Source organism: Staurois parvus, unplaced genomic scaffold (genome assembly GCF_062004578.1).
Source record: "Staurois parvus isolate SC_StPar_1 unplaced genomic scaffold, SC_StPar_1.0 ptg000328l, whole genome shotgun sequence".
Lineage (NCBI taxonomy): Eukaryota > Metazoa > Chordata > Amphibia > Anura > Ranidae > Staurois > Staurois parvus.
This window is the reverse complement of record NW_028318124.1, coordinates 2,990,357-3,002,989: the sequence shown is the minus strand read 5'-3', so window position 1 is coordinate 3,002,989 and position 12,633 is coordinate 2,990,357. Positions and strand designations below refer to the sequence as shown.

At 45.0% G+C, this 12,633-nt stretch overlaps 2 protein-coding genes across 2 annotated transcripts in view; both read left to right on the top strand.

Annotated features, from left to right (window-relative positions):
* The window catches only part of PIP4K2B (phosphatidylinositol-5-phosphate 4-kinase type 2 beta), a 196,799-nt gene extending 184,269 nt beyond the window's left edge, over positions 1 to 12,530 (top strand). Inside the window, exon 11 of the transcript XR_016313649.1 lies at positions 11,811 to 12,530. The gene's annotated coding sequence lies outside the window, so the exon portion shown is untranslated. The remainder of the gene's footprint in view (positions 1 to 11,810) is intronic.
* The window catches only part of MRPL45 (mitochondrial ribosomal protein L45), a 168,366-nt gene that overhangs the window by 27,721 nt on the left and 128,012 nt on the right, over positions 1 to 12,633 (top strand). The window lies entirely within an intron of this gene.

Sequence of the window (12,633 nt, the reverse complement as noted above, 5' to 3'; positions counted from 1 at the left end):
AAATGATTTAAAGAAAGAGTGCAAAAATTCCCTCAGGATAAACATACGCAAATATACTGAGATAAAAATTAGTAAGGCTTTATTACATATCTAAAAAAAATGTGAAAGCACAAAGACATATCATCTACCATTGAGACAGTTTGTTTAAAAACAGTTCTTAAATATAAATTACCCCAAAACCACCTTCCTCGAAAATACAAAATGATGGAATCATGGATATGCTCGATAAGCTACCGTAATGATTGAATTTGGAAGGTGGTAAATTCCAACACTTTTCGCCAAATAGGCTTCTTCAGGGATTCACATATGGGGGAGAAGAGACCTGCAAATATATAAAAAATCATAAACTGTGACAGGGGTGTAGGCAGGACAGAACACACAAAGCTTTATTGACATATGGGAGGCACTCAACCAGGGTAGGAAGGTAGTGTCCGGGTACCCAAACAAGGGAAATAGAGGGTGGAGCCTGACGTAATTGTAATCCGGCCCACGATAGGGCAAAATTGGTGTCTCTGGTAAATTGTAATCCAGGCAGGGTAATGGAGGGGCTCATGGACAATCCAGGCAGGGGAAAGTAAGGGGGGAAGTCACGGACAGTCCAGGCAGGGGTATAGACACTCACAGTTCTGACGACTCCCAGCGGCCAGCAGCAGGCAACGCCAACCCTCAGTACACGGCAGGTAATCCACACAGCAGGTAGTTCTGGCATACAGCAGCGGCGGGTAATCCTGGCCCCAGAGTATTAGGCAGAGTATCGTGGGGCCCACAGCAGGTAATTCTGGCACACAGCAGCAATGGGTAATCCTGGCCCCAGGGTGTTAGACAGAGTAGCGTGGGACCCACAGCAGGTAGTTCTGGCACACAGCAGCAACGGGTAATCCAGGCCCCAGAGTATTAGGCAGAGTAGCGTGGGACCCACAGCAGGTAGTTCTGGCACACGGAGTGTGAGGAGACACAGGGAAGACACAGGCACTAGGGGGGTTGGGGGGGGCCAGGAGAGGAGCAGGCACTCCGTGACATAAACATAGAACAGTCTATGGCAATTGAAAATTATCTACGTTTATAGTAATGAATACATCAAAGTATATAAACAAGACCAAAGACATGCAATTGAAAATCACTTACAACTTTTATAGCCATGAATGAATCCAATAACCATAATACAAACAAAATTACTTATTCTGATGATTGCCAAAATGTGGATGAACCACAGGGCTGGGGCCCAGGACGTTGGGGGAGGGAAGCTCCAGACAACTAGTCTAGACCCCGCCAGAACACCAGGGAGTGACTTCTACAGGAGGGGGGGAGGGGAGGAAAAGATCAACCGTTTGTTTGTGGGCACCTTCCTGCAAAACTTGTATAAGAAAATGAAATACTCTCATATGATAATGAGGCCTAAGAGACATATGTCATCACAGTCACCAAGCCCCCATGACCTACACAACTTCATATAAATTCATATACACCGGTACAACACCTGCAAAAATAGAAGCGAGAAAGGGGATGAGATCAGTGGCAGTGCTTGGGGGGATGGGATCAGTGGCAGTGCTGCATGGGTTTGTAGGTGACATTCCTACACTGACCACCATAGTTAGGGGGGATTAAAACTGATGACCAATGTAAGGGGGACTTACACTGACCACCAGTGTAAGGGCAATTCTGCACTTACCACCAATGTAAAGGGAAATTTACACTGGCCAACAATATAATGTGGAATTTGCACTGACCAGCAATGTAATGAAGAATTTGCACTGATCCAATGTAATGGGAGATTTTACACTAACAACCGATCAACGGCTACACTGGCCACCAATATGAGGGGCAATCTACACTGACCACCACAGAGGTGTTGGTGGCTGGAACCCTGGGGGGGGGAATAATATAGATCGACACAATTCGTGACGAGATCTCCAGTGTCAAGTTTCCTCCTCTAACCAACATACCAGGCCCAGCACCAAACTCTACACTCTCCTCCTTTGACCCTGTTACCACCAAGGAAGTTACCGAACTCCTTTCCAAGGCCCACTTCACCACCTGTCCCCTGGATCCTGTCCCGTCACGACTGTTGCAGCCTCCTTCCTGCTCTATCCTAAACTCTCTAACACACATCTTCCACCTCTCACTCTTCATGGGCACCTTTCCTTCCCCACTCAAACATGCACTGCTTACCCCCATCCTCAAAAAACCCTCGCTGGACCCCACCTGTTTGAATAACTTAAGACCAATCTCCCTGCTCCCGTTTGCCTCCAAGCTTCTCAAGCGCCTTATTCACAACCGTATGAACTGCTACCTCACCGACAACAACCTTCTTGATCCCCGACAGTCTGGCTTCCGCCCACAACATTCCACAGAAACTGCCCTACTAAAACTCACTAACGACCTACTAACTGCTAAAACCAACGGCCATTACTCCATACTCATACTCCTTGACCTTTCCGTCGCTCCCAAGGTTCTGTTCATGGGCCCCTCCTTTTCTCTCTCTTTACCTCCTCCATGGGCCAACTGATAACCTCCCATGGCTTTCAATACCACCTCTGTGCTGATGACACCCAGATCTATCTCTCCACTCCCCAGCTCACCCCCTCAATCTCCTCACGTATCACAAATCTACTAAGCGACATATCAGCATGGATGTCACATCACTACCTTAAACTCAATCTTTCAAAACCTGAGCTTGTAATATTTCCTCCTCCCCGATCCCCCACTCATGACTTTACCATAAAGATCAACAGCACAACCATTGGTCCTTCCTCTCATGCCAGGGTGCTATGCGTACTCCTAGACTCTGACCTCTCCTTCCTCTCCTTTGGGCCCCATATCCACTCACTGGCTAAATCCTGCTGCCTCAACCTCTGGAACATTTCCAAAATCCGCTCCTTCCTGACCAATGACACCGCAAAACAACTTATCCACGCCTTGGTTATATCCCACCTTGATTACTGCAACTCCCTCCTCACTGGTCTACCGTTACACAGGCTATCCCCCCTTCAGTCTATTATGAATGCTGCTGCTAGACTCATACACCTTACCAACCGATCAACGACTGCTGCCCCTCTCTGCCAATCCCTCCACTGGCTTCCACTAACCCAACGTATAAAATTCAAAATACTAACCACAGCTTACAAAGCCATCCACAACACTGCCCCTCGCTACATCACCAACCTCATCCACAGATACCGCCCAAATCGCCCACTCCGCTCCTCCCATGATATCCTCCTCTCTAGCTCCCTCATCACCTCCTGCCACTCTCACCTCCAGGACTTCTCCAGAGCCTCTCCCATCCTCTGGAACTCCCTACCACAGCATGTCCGGTCAGCCCCTACCCTGTCTGCCTTTAGGCGATCTTTGAAAACTCACTTCTTCATGGAAGCCTACCCCACCTCCACCTAAGAACTGTACTTGAATCACCTCCGCCAGATCATCCCCCGCAGCTATCACCTTTTGTATCACCTCCCCCTTCCTTTAGATTGTAAGCTCCACGAGCAGGGCCCTCCTATTCCTTCTGTACTGAAATGTATTGTAATCGTACTGTCTCCCTTATATTGTAAAGCGCTGCGCAAACTGTTGGCGCTATATAAATCCTGTATTATAATAATAATATATATATGAATGCCACATTGCCCCCACTTTCTACATAGAAATGCTACATTGCCGTTGCTATTTACATAGGAATGCCACATTGCCACTGCTATCTACATATGAATGCCTGTTATTTACATGTGAATACTGACACAGTCTGCACAAGAGTCATCTGTACATGGCAAAAGGACAGAGCTGGGTAGTATAAGTGACAGCACTTCACACTGAAATATTGGACACAGCCTGGGGCAAAGACTTCCAGGGACAAGGGGGAATGTAAAGTATACCCCTGCAAATTTGTGGTTCAGTATTTACTGCCTCAGTCAATCACGGATTTTTCCTGCTTACCACGTGATAGCTATCGTGAGTGTTTTGCTGAGTGAAAACAATAGTCCTAAGATGCCACCCAAACGCTTTGCACCTTCTAAGGCTTTTGGCAATGAACTTAGGTGCCAGAAGGAGTTTAAAACACTTCAGAAGGCTGAACTACTGGCTTTGCTGAATGAACAAAAAGGTTATGTCGCAGTAGCGCACCATTATGTCATCAACAAAAGCACCATACGCTACATAAAGAAAACGAGGCAGCGATCAGGAGCACTGTAGCGGTAAGTTTCTGTGATAGTGCCAAAAAGGTAACAACTGTAAGAAAATCACTGATTGCAGGAAGAAAAACATCCCCTTGGATGGTAACCTCATCTCTGAGAAAGCATGGAAATTGTACCAGCAGTTTGCTACAGGAGACAATGTAGAAGAACCGCAACCAGAACCATCAACAGCACCAGAGCCTGAAGATTTTCAAGCCAGTAAGGGATGGTTTGTTTTCAGAAGTATTTTAAAAGTATTTCTCTACATGGTGAGGCAGCATCTGCCGACAAAGGGGCTGCGCAGAAGTACCCCGAGACATTCAGGCACATCATAGAGGAGAAGGGATACAAGCCTGAACAAATTTGATGAGACTGGCTTGTTCTGGAAGAAGATGCCGTCCAGAAATTACATAATAAAGGACGAAGCTAAAGCTCCAGGGTTTAAGGCACAAAAGGACAGAGTGACGCTCATTATGTGTGGCAATGCTGCTGGTTACATGATGAAACCAGGCCTCATCTACAAGTCAGCGAACACTAGGGCCCTCAAAAGCAAAAATAGCAAAAATAAAAACCTGCTGCCTGTCTACTGGATGCACAACCCTAAGGCCTGGATTACCAAACTCCTAGCTTCAAACTGGTTTCACCAGTGCTTCATCCCTCAAACCACAGAATACTTCCACGAATTAGACATGGACTTCAAGGTGTTGCGCTTTATGGATAATGCCACCTTTTGGATCTGTATTATGAGGGAGTCCAGATTGAATTCCTTCCTGCCAACACCACCTCCCTCATCCAACCTATGGACCAAGGCGTGATCCGTGCTTTTAAGACTCTTTATATCCGCAATTCTCTCCAACACCTTGTGGATGCAATGAACACAGATGAGAACTTTACATTAAAGGGTTACTGGCATAACTTTACTATCGCAACATACCTTTCAGTCATCCAAACTGCTCTTAAGGAGATGAAAAAGGAAACCCTCAACACATGCTGGAAGAAGCTGTGGCCAGAGTGTGTCCATGACTACAAGGACTTCTCACCTGAAGAAATTCAGCACAAAGCTGTCAAAAAGGCAGTGAGACTGGCAAAGATACTTGGTGGCAAAGGTTTTGAAGACATCACTCAAGGTGAGGTCAACAACCTCATCGATGCCCACTTAGAACCCCTGATGGATGAGGATTTGTTGGAGTTAACAAAGTCTGCCAGTGAAGAGGAGAGGGAAGCGACAGATCTAGAGCAAGAGGAGGAGGAGCAGGGCCTAATATTGGAACGTCTGTCCCAGATTATGAAAACAGTGAAGGAGTTGCAAGGGATGATTGAAGCATGGGATCCCCATATGGTTCGGGCTCTCAAAGTTAATAATGGCATTGATTCTGCCATTCAAACATATAAAAACGTCCTCATCACCATGAAGAAACAACAACCGCAACTTCCCATGACAATGTTCCGCAAACCTATCAAGAAAAGCCAGCCCAAAAACCCACCAGAAGAAGGCCTGGGAGAATATACGACTCCTCCTGAAGCACCTGAAGAAGAGGCACCACCTGAGGAGCTGTAAATCCCCTGCTTTCATCGTACAGTTTTCATTATTGGCGAGTACCCATACATTTTACTTCTTTTTTTTACTACATCCAAAATTTGCAGTTTTTCAAAATTTGCGGGTGTTGTTGGAACATAACCCCTGTGAATTTCAGGGGGAATACTGCATACCAATACAGTTGGTAAGTAAGGGACAGCTGCTTTGGGCCCCACAACAATGACTGGGCCCACGGCAGCTGCCCTTTTTGCCACTCCTTAAAGACAGCCCTGAAAACTGCTCATCACCCTGAATACACCATCCCCACCATGAAATGTGGTGGCAGAATCACATTGCGGGGATGCTTTTCTTCAGCAGGTACAGGGAAGCTGCTCAGTGTTGATGGGAAGATGGAGATGGAGCCAAATACAGGGCAATATAGAAGAAAACCTGTTAAGAGTCTGCAAAACACTTGAGACTGGGGCGAAGGTTCACCTTCCAGCAGGACAACGACCCTAAACAGCCATAGCTACAATGAAATGGTTTAGATAAAAGCATATTCATGTGTTAGAATGACCCAGTCAAAGTCCAGACCTAAATCCAATTGAGAATCTGTGGCAAGACTTGAAAATGTTTGTTCACAGACGCTCTCCATCCAATCTGACAGAGCTTGAGCTATTTTGCAAATAATTATCTTAGAGACACAAAGCAGAAATATTGTACAGTCAGCATTGCAACATTTGGAATAGGATGCCTTTTAAGAGGGACACACAGCATGCAGGTTTTCATCTATAAATCCACATTTAAAAGTATATATGGCACAGTAAAAGGAATAAATATTGTCCACACTACAGAGACAGAAATTCATCTGTTAAAGGTTGCGCTTGAAGCTTGACACAAAGCAAGTAGCTGTTTATATACAGAGTATATCCTAATCATACAATATTGGCATTCATAGATCATGGTTATATGCTGCTACCTTCAAGGGACTACTGACAAAAACATTTGGTAAAGCTGCCCCTGGACTGTACCCATATAACTTCAGCCACTCTAAAGCTCCATTTTTTTACTTGTGTCTCTAGGTGTTGGACCTCTTCTTTGGAGAAGTATTTTTTCTTTTGAAACCAATTAAGTTTCTTCATCTGACTCTTCTATTAGCAACATCATCTGAAGTACCTGAAGTTGAGACAGTCTTTTCTTCACTTTACTTGGAATGTGGTAATGACAGAGCTGAGGCAGATTTTACAATTTCCTGAGTGTTCAGGGGACATGTCTCCCACAGGAGTTGCTGCTAACCATCAATCTTTTCGAACTGAGACCAATTGTCATGTACCTGATGGTAGAGCCTGAGATGCAGAGGAGGGCCTCCCTTGCGGCTCTGGCTCAGGGGCCCTGGTAAAGTAACAGGGAGTGCCAGAGCACAGAGGTGCATGAGTGCCTGGTAGGACTTCCGCAGAATTTACGTGCATCAGGAATGCAGGAGCTGCTGGAGGATGGCACACTGGCAGAGGTGCAATAATGGTTTGGCAGCTGATGCTCAGGCAGACGTGCAGGTTCTGGCAGGGTCAAGCTGGTTTAGGAGCAGGATCAGAGTAAGCAAGGTCAGGCGGTCCGGGGCAGCAACTAGCAGGCAAGTAAGACGGAATCGGCAGGCTGAAGAATAGTCCAGAGGGCAGGCCAGGGGTCGATGCAGGCAGCGTTCTAGCGAGGTCAATGACATATCAGATCAGCAATAGGAAACCAGTAGCAGAATACACAGATGCACAGGGGTAAAGACCAAACGGCATTGATGCAAAGTCCCAGCTCAGTTTAAATAGCCCACGCAGCGCCAATGTGCCATCGTACATGTGCACCCATCAACCGGCCACGAGCAGTGCCGACAGGAGTTCTGCACATGCGCATTCCCTGACACCAATCAGACTGTCTACAACATTGGACCTTCCTTCTACTAAGTCACCAAGTCGGGGCACAGTCACACAATACCACAGCAGTGACCTACATAAGCCATCAAAGGGGGCACTAGGAGCCCCAAAATAAACAAGACTAATATTCAAATGGGCTGAAATTCATATTTAAGCACTCTGTCATCTACATTTTGGAATGAACATGGGAATGGGCAGGCAGACTTTCTAAGCCATTAATATCAAGACCCCAGGGAATGTCTGTGTACCCAGCGATCTTTCAAAATTTCTGTGAAAAGTGGGAATAACCAGATGTGGTTTTCAAGTTCAACAACAAGCTGCAAAAAACATAGCCAAACATTTCTAACACACAGCATGGATATACTAAGAAATACACCCCAAAATACATTCTGCTACTCCTCCAGAGTATGGCAATACCACATGTAAGATTTTTTCACAGCCTAGTGAAGGGAATAAGTATTTGATCTCCTGCTGATTTTGAATATTTGCCCACTCACATAGAAATGATCAGTCTAAAAATCGAATGGTAGGTGTATTGTAACACTGAGAGACAGAATAGCAACAAATACATCAAAAGAAATGCATATCTAACAAATTATGCACTGATTTGCATGTTCATGAGGGAAATAAGTATTTGATCCCCTATCATTCAGCAGGATTTCTGGCTACCAGGTGTCTTTCATACAGGTAACAAGCTGAGATTAGAAGCAGTCTCTTAAAGGGTGTGCTGCTAATCTAATTTTGTTACCTGTATAAAAGACACCTGTCCACAGGAGCAATCAAACGATCAGATTCCAAACTCTTCATCATGGCAAAGAGCTGTCCAAGGATGTCAGGGACAAGATTGTAGACCTACACAAGGCTGGACTGGGCTACCAAACTATTGCCAAGCAGCTTGGTGAGAAGGTGACAACAGTTTGGTGCAATCATTCGCAAATGGAAAAAACACAAAACAACTGTCAGTCTCTCTAGGTCTGATGCATCATACAAGATCTCACCTCATGGAGTGTCAATGATCATGAGAACAGTGAGGAATCATCCCAGAACTACATGTGAGGATCTTGACAATGATCTCCAGGCAGCTAGTACCACAGTCACCAAGAAAACAATTGGTAACACACCATGCCGACAAGGACTGAAATCCTGCAGTGCCCGCAAGGTCCCTCTGCTCAAGAAAGCACATGCCCAGGCCCATCTGAAGTTTGCCACTGAACATTTGAATGATGCAGAGGAGGACTGGTTGAAAGTGTTGTGGTCAGATGAAACCAAAATGGAGCTCTTTGGCATCAACTCAACTCGCCGTGTTTGGAGGAAGAGAAATGCTGCCTATGACCCCAAGAACACCATCCCAACTGTTAAACATGGTGGTGGAAACATTCTGCTTTGGGGGTGTTTTTCTGCTAAAGGGACAGGACAACTGCACTGCATCAAAGGACGGGGCAATGTACCGTCAAATCTTGGGTGAGAACCTTTCCTAAGCCAGGGCATTGAAAATGGGTTGTGGATGGGTGTTCCAGCATGACAATGACCCAAAATACATGGCCAAGGCAACAAAAGTGGCTCAAGAACAAGAACATTAAGGTCCTGGAGTGGCCTAGCCAGTCTCCAGACCCTAATCCCATTGAAAATCTGTGGAGGGAGCTGAAAGTTCGGGTTGCCAAACATCAGCCACCAAACCTTAATGACTTGGAGAGGATCTACCAAGAGGAATGGGCCAAAATTACACCTCAAAACACATTCTGCTCTTCTTCCTGAGTATGGCGATACTACATGTGGTATGGGCCTTAATTCTTTGTGGTGGAATGCACTCCTGGTATCCGACACTTTACCAGGATTTACAGCACTGCAGGTGGTTGCATGTTCCTTCTCAGATCACCTGCAGTGTCATCTTAATAGTATAATGGGCCCCTGGGCAAAGTAATGCTCTGAGGCCCCTACCAGCCTGCATCAGGGTCCCCCATCACAGTGCCCATATACATTAGCTTCCCCCATCACTGTGCCCACTTACTGTACATCAGATGTCCTCCCTTACAGTGTCCCCATGCATTAGATTTCCCCATACATCAGATGTTCCCCATCACAGTGTCCCCATAAATCAGGTGTCCCCCCCCCCCCCATCATAGTGTCCTTATACATCAGGTGTCCCCCATCACAGTGTCCTCATACATCAGGTGTCCCCCATCACAGTATCCTCATACATTAGGGGACTCCTATCACAGTGTCCCCATACATCAGGTGACTCCCATTACAGTGTCCCCATACATCAGAGTTTTGCCCCCCTCCTGCTTTTACTCACAGCCACCTGCAATGAAGTCAGCTCCTCCTTCCTCTTGCGTGCTGAGTCTGAGATGAGTTCTCAGTCTCAATGCAGCTCTCTTCTGCCCCTTGCAGGAGGGAGTATAAATCTGAATCCTCTCTCCTGCAGAAGCTGCCACTCCTGTCAAAGAAGAGTGTCAACAGTGGCCAAATCACTAGTAAACCCCCAACACAGCACCCACCCCAAAACTGGCCTGGCCCTGATCATGGGCCATCCATACACCTGGGGCCCCTGGGCAGTGCCCAGGTGTGCCCATTCATTACGACGGCCCTGATCAACTAATCCCTTTTTTTGGGGCCCCTTCCTCCTCTGCATCAGCTGAGCCACTGACCCACCAACATATGTCGATGTTGCACTGGGACACTATTGCAGATTATGCAGATTATGTTGGTGCACTGGGACACTGACAGATGTTGATGTGCACTGGGGATACCGACAGATGTTAGTGTGCACTGGAACACTATTACAGATGTTGCGCACTGGGACACTGTGACAGATGTTGATGTGCACTGGACACTGACAGATATTGATGGTCCACTAGGACTCCTACAGATGTTGATGTGCACTGGGATACCATTAAACCAAAGACAAGCAAATGGCACAAAACACTCATATATTCCACTTGGTAGAGCCAGATAAGGGTGGATGTCCTGTTCCCTGTTATATATTGTGGTTTTTGTTTGTTTGTTTTTTTAATAATAAACTTTTGCATTGCTTGTTAAGGGTTAATGCTACATCCTTTATATATTGAAGGTTATGCTTGCACAATGTTTGGGTTCTATTTGTCTGCACTTTCTAGTGCCCCCTTAGTGCAGTCTCTCTCTGCACGATCAATCTCTCATTGTATCTTTTCTACTATTCTGTCCCCCTTGCTGGCCCCGCCTAAAGTGGGTATATATTTGCATGGTTTCCATGGTTTGAGGAAGGAGCCACAGGGCTTTAAAACGCGTGACCACGTCCCTCTACTTCCTGCTCTGCCCACAGTGACGTCGCTTCCTGTCCAGTGCTCCTGTGTGTTCCAGCCTGGTTCTTGGCATTAACCTAGCTCAGATGTTGATGGTCTACTAGGGCACCATGACAGATGCTGATGGGACACTGGTACAGATGTTGATGTGCACTTGGACACTGTGACAGATGGCTGCACTGTGTGGGATCTGTGAGTAACTGCACAGTAAAATCAGCAGTCACACAGAGATCTGTCCACAACTGATTTGCCTTCCATTTCTATTTTAAACTGAATGGGTTGTTTTACAAGGTGAGGGTTTACATATACTTTAAATATGAAGGGGCACTTGTTTAAACAGTAAGCTCATGTGCACTCAAAATGGTGGATATGTTTGGTGAATTTAAGGGATTTAAAATATATGTAAATATATATTTCTTCCTTTCATTTTTAGGGGATCCATATATACTGTACATCTATTTGTTTCCTCAGTGTTTGCATGACTGAATGGCATTGATATATGAAATATGTTCCATAATATATGGTTTTCACTGGGCACAGTTTATTTTTTAGAGGAATAGTAATGCTTCATTGCAGTGGTTTTTGTTTTTCATTAGTGGCACCCCCTGTGTATGTGGGATTTAATATCCCTTCTGCTACACTATGGAAGAACTTGGTTAGAATCCCCTAGATATTACTTCCTTTCCCCTGTAGGTTAGGTTATAGCTTTCGGCTATAGCCAAATCATAATCTCACAATTCTAGTTTGGGGAAAAGGAGGAAAACATTTTAAATTTAATTTCCCCCCTTTTTTTTCTCTTTCCAGATGTGAAGTGTATGTTTTATGTAACATTGCTGTATAATGTAGTATATATTGTGAAATATGTTATATGCATGTATTATATTTTTGGTTGTGTAGTGATGTGATAATTTCTTTGCCCATTTTCCAGTGTATACTTCTATTATGCAGTGTTTGCCTTGCCCTTTTTTCCGCTATGGCTGCTATGCTCTCTGGGCACTGAGGATGCGGTCATCAGAGAGAGCAATTGTGGAAAAGAGGGAAGTGTGGATTTTCCTGAGAGAGAGCTCAGACTGTAAGTGTTGCAGCCTCCCCTCACTGAGACATGCAAAAAAGACTGTTAATGCTTTAATGTTCCTGTTTAGAAGATACCTTATGTTGGATGGTTCACTGAATGTTATTTCTTCAATACATGGACTTTCATATACAATGCTGTGTGGATTACTGTCTATGTGAATGATACATTTCTCAGTTGAGATTTCACTTGTTATCCACAAGCCCCAATTGAGTGGAGGCACTAGCGCTTGTTAGAGATCTTGTCCTGATCACATAGATTATACAGACTCTGCTCCTAAATACTATACAGGTGGCGCCATCATACCCCAGTAGCCACAAAGAGTGTACAAATAGCGCTACAGTTATATTATGCATTTTTCATTGTATGTTATACAGAATGGATTATCTGTGTATATAACAGGCGTGGATCCTGAGAAAGTGAGTCACTCGCGAACCACATCAATCCTATACACCACACAGGAAATTATTACATATACTGTATGGTCCTATGTTCACTTTGGCATATGATCCATATAGGGTTAAAACCTTTTTATCTTTGTTTTTTTAATTGTACAATAAAGACTGTGAAATTGTATTCATGTGTGTGATGTCTCTGAGGCATGGTCCCATATATTTACCCCCGCTAGATAGATGGTTTTTCTTCTATGTTTTTCTCTGATTTAATTATTCCTACCTTA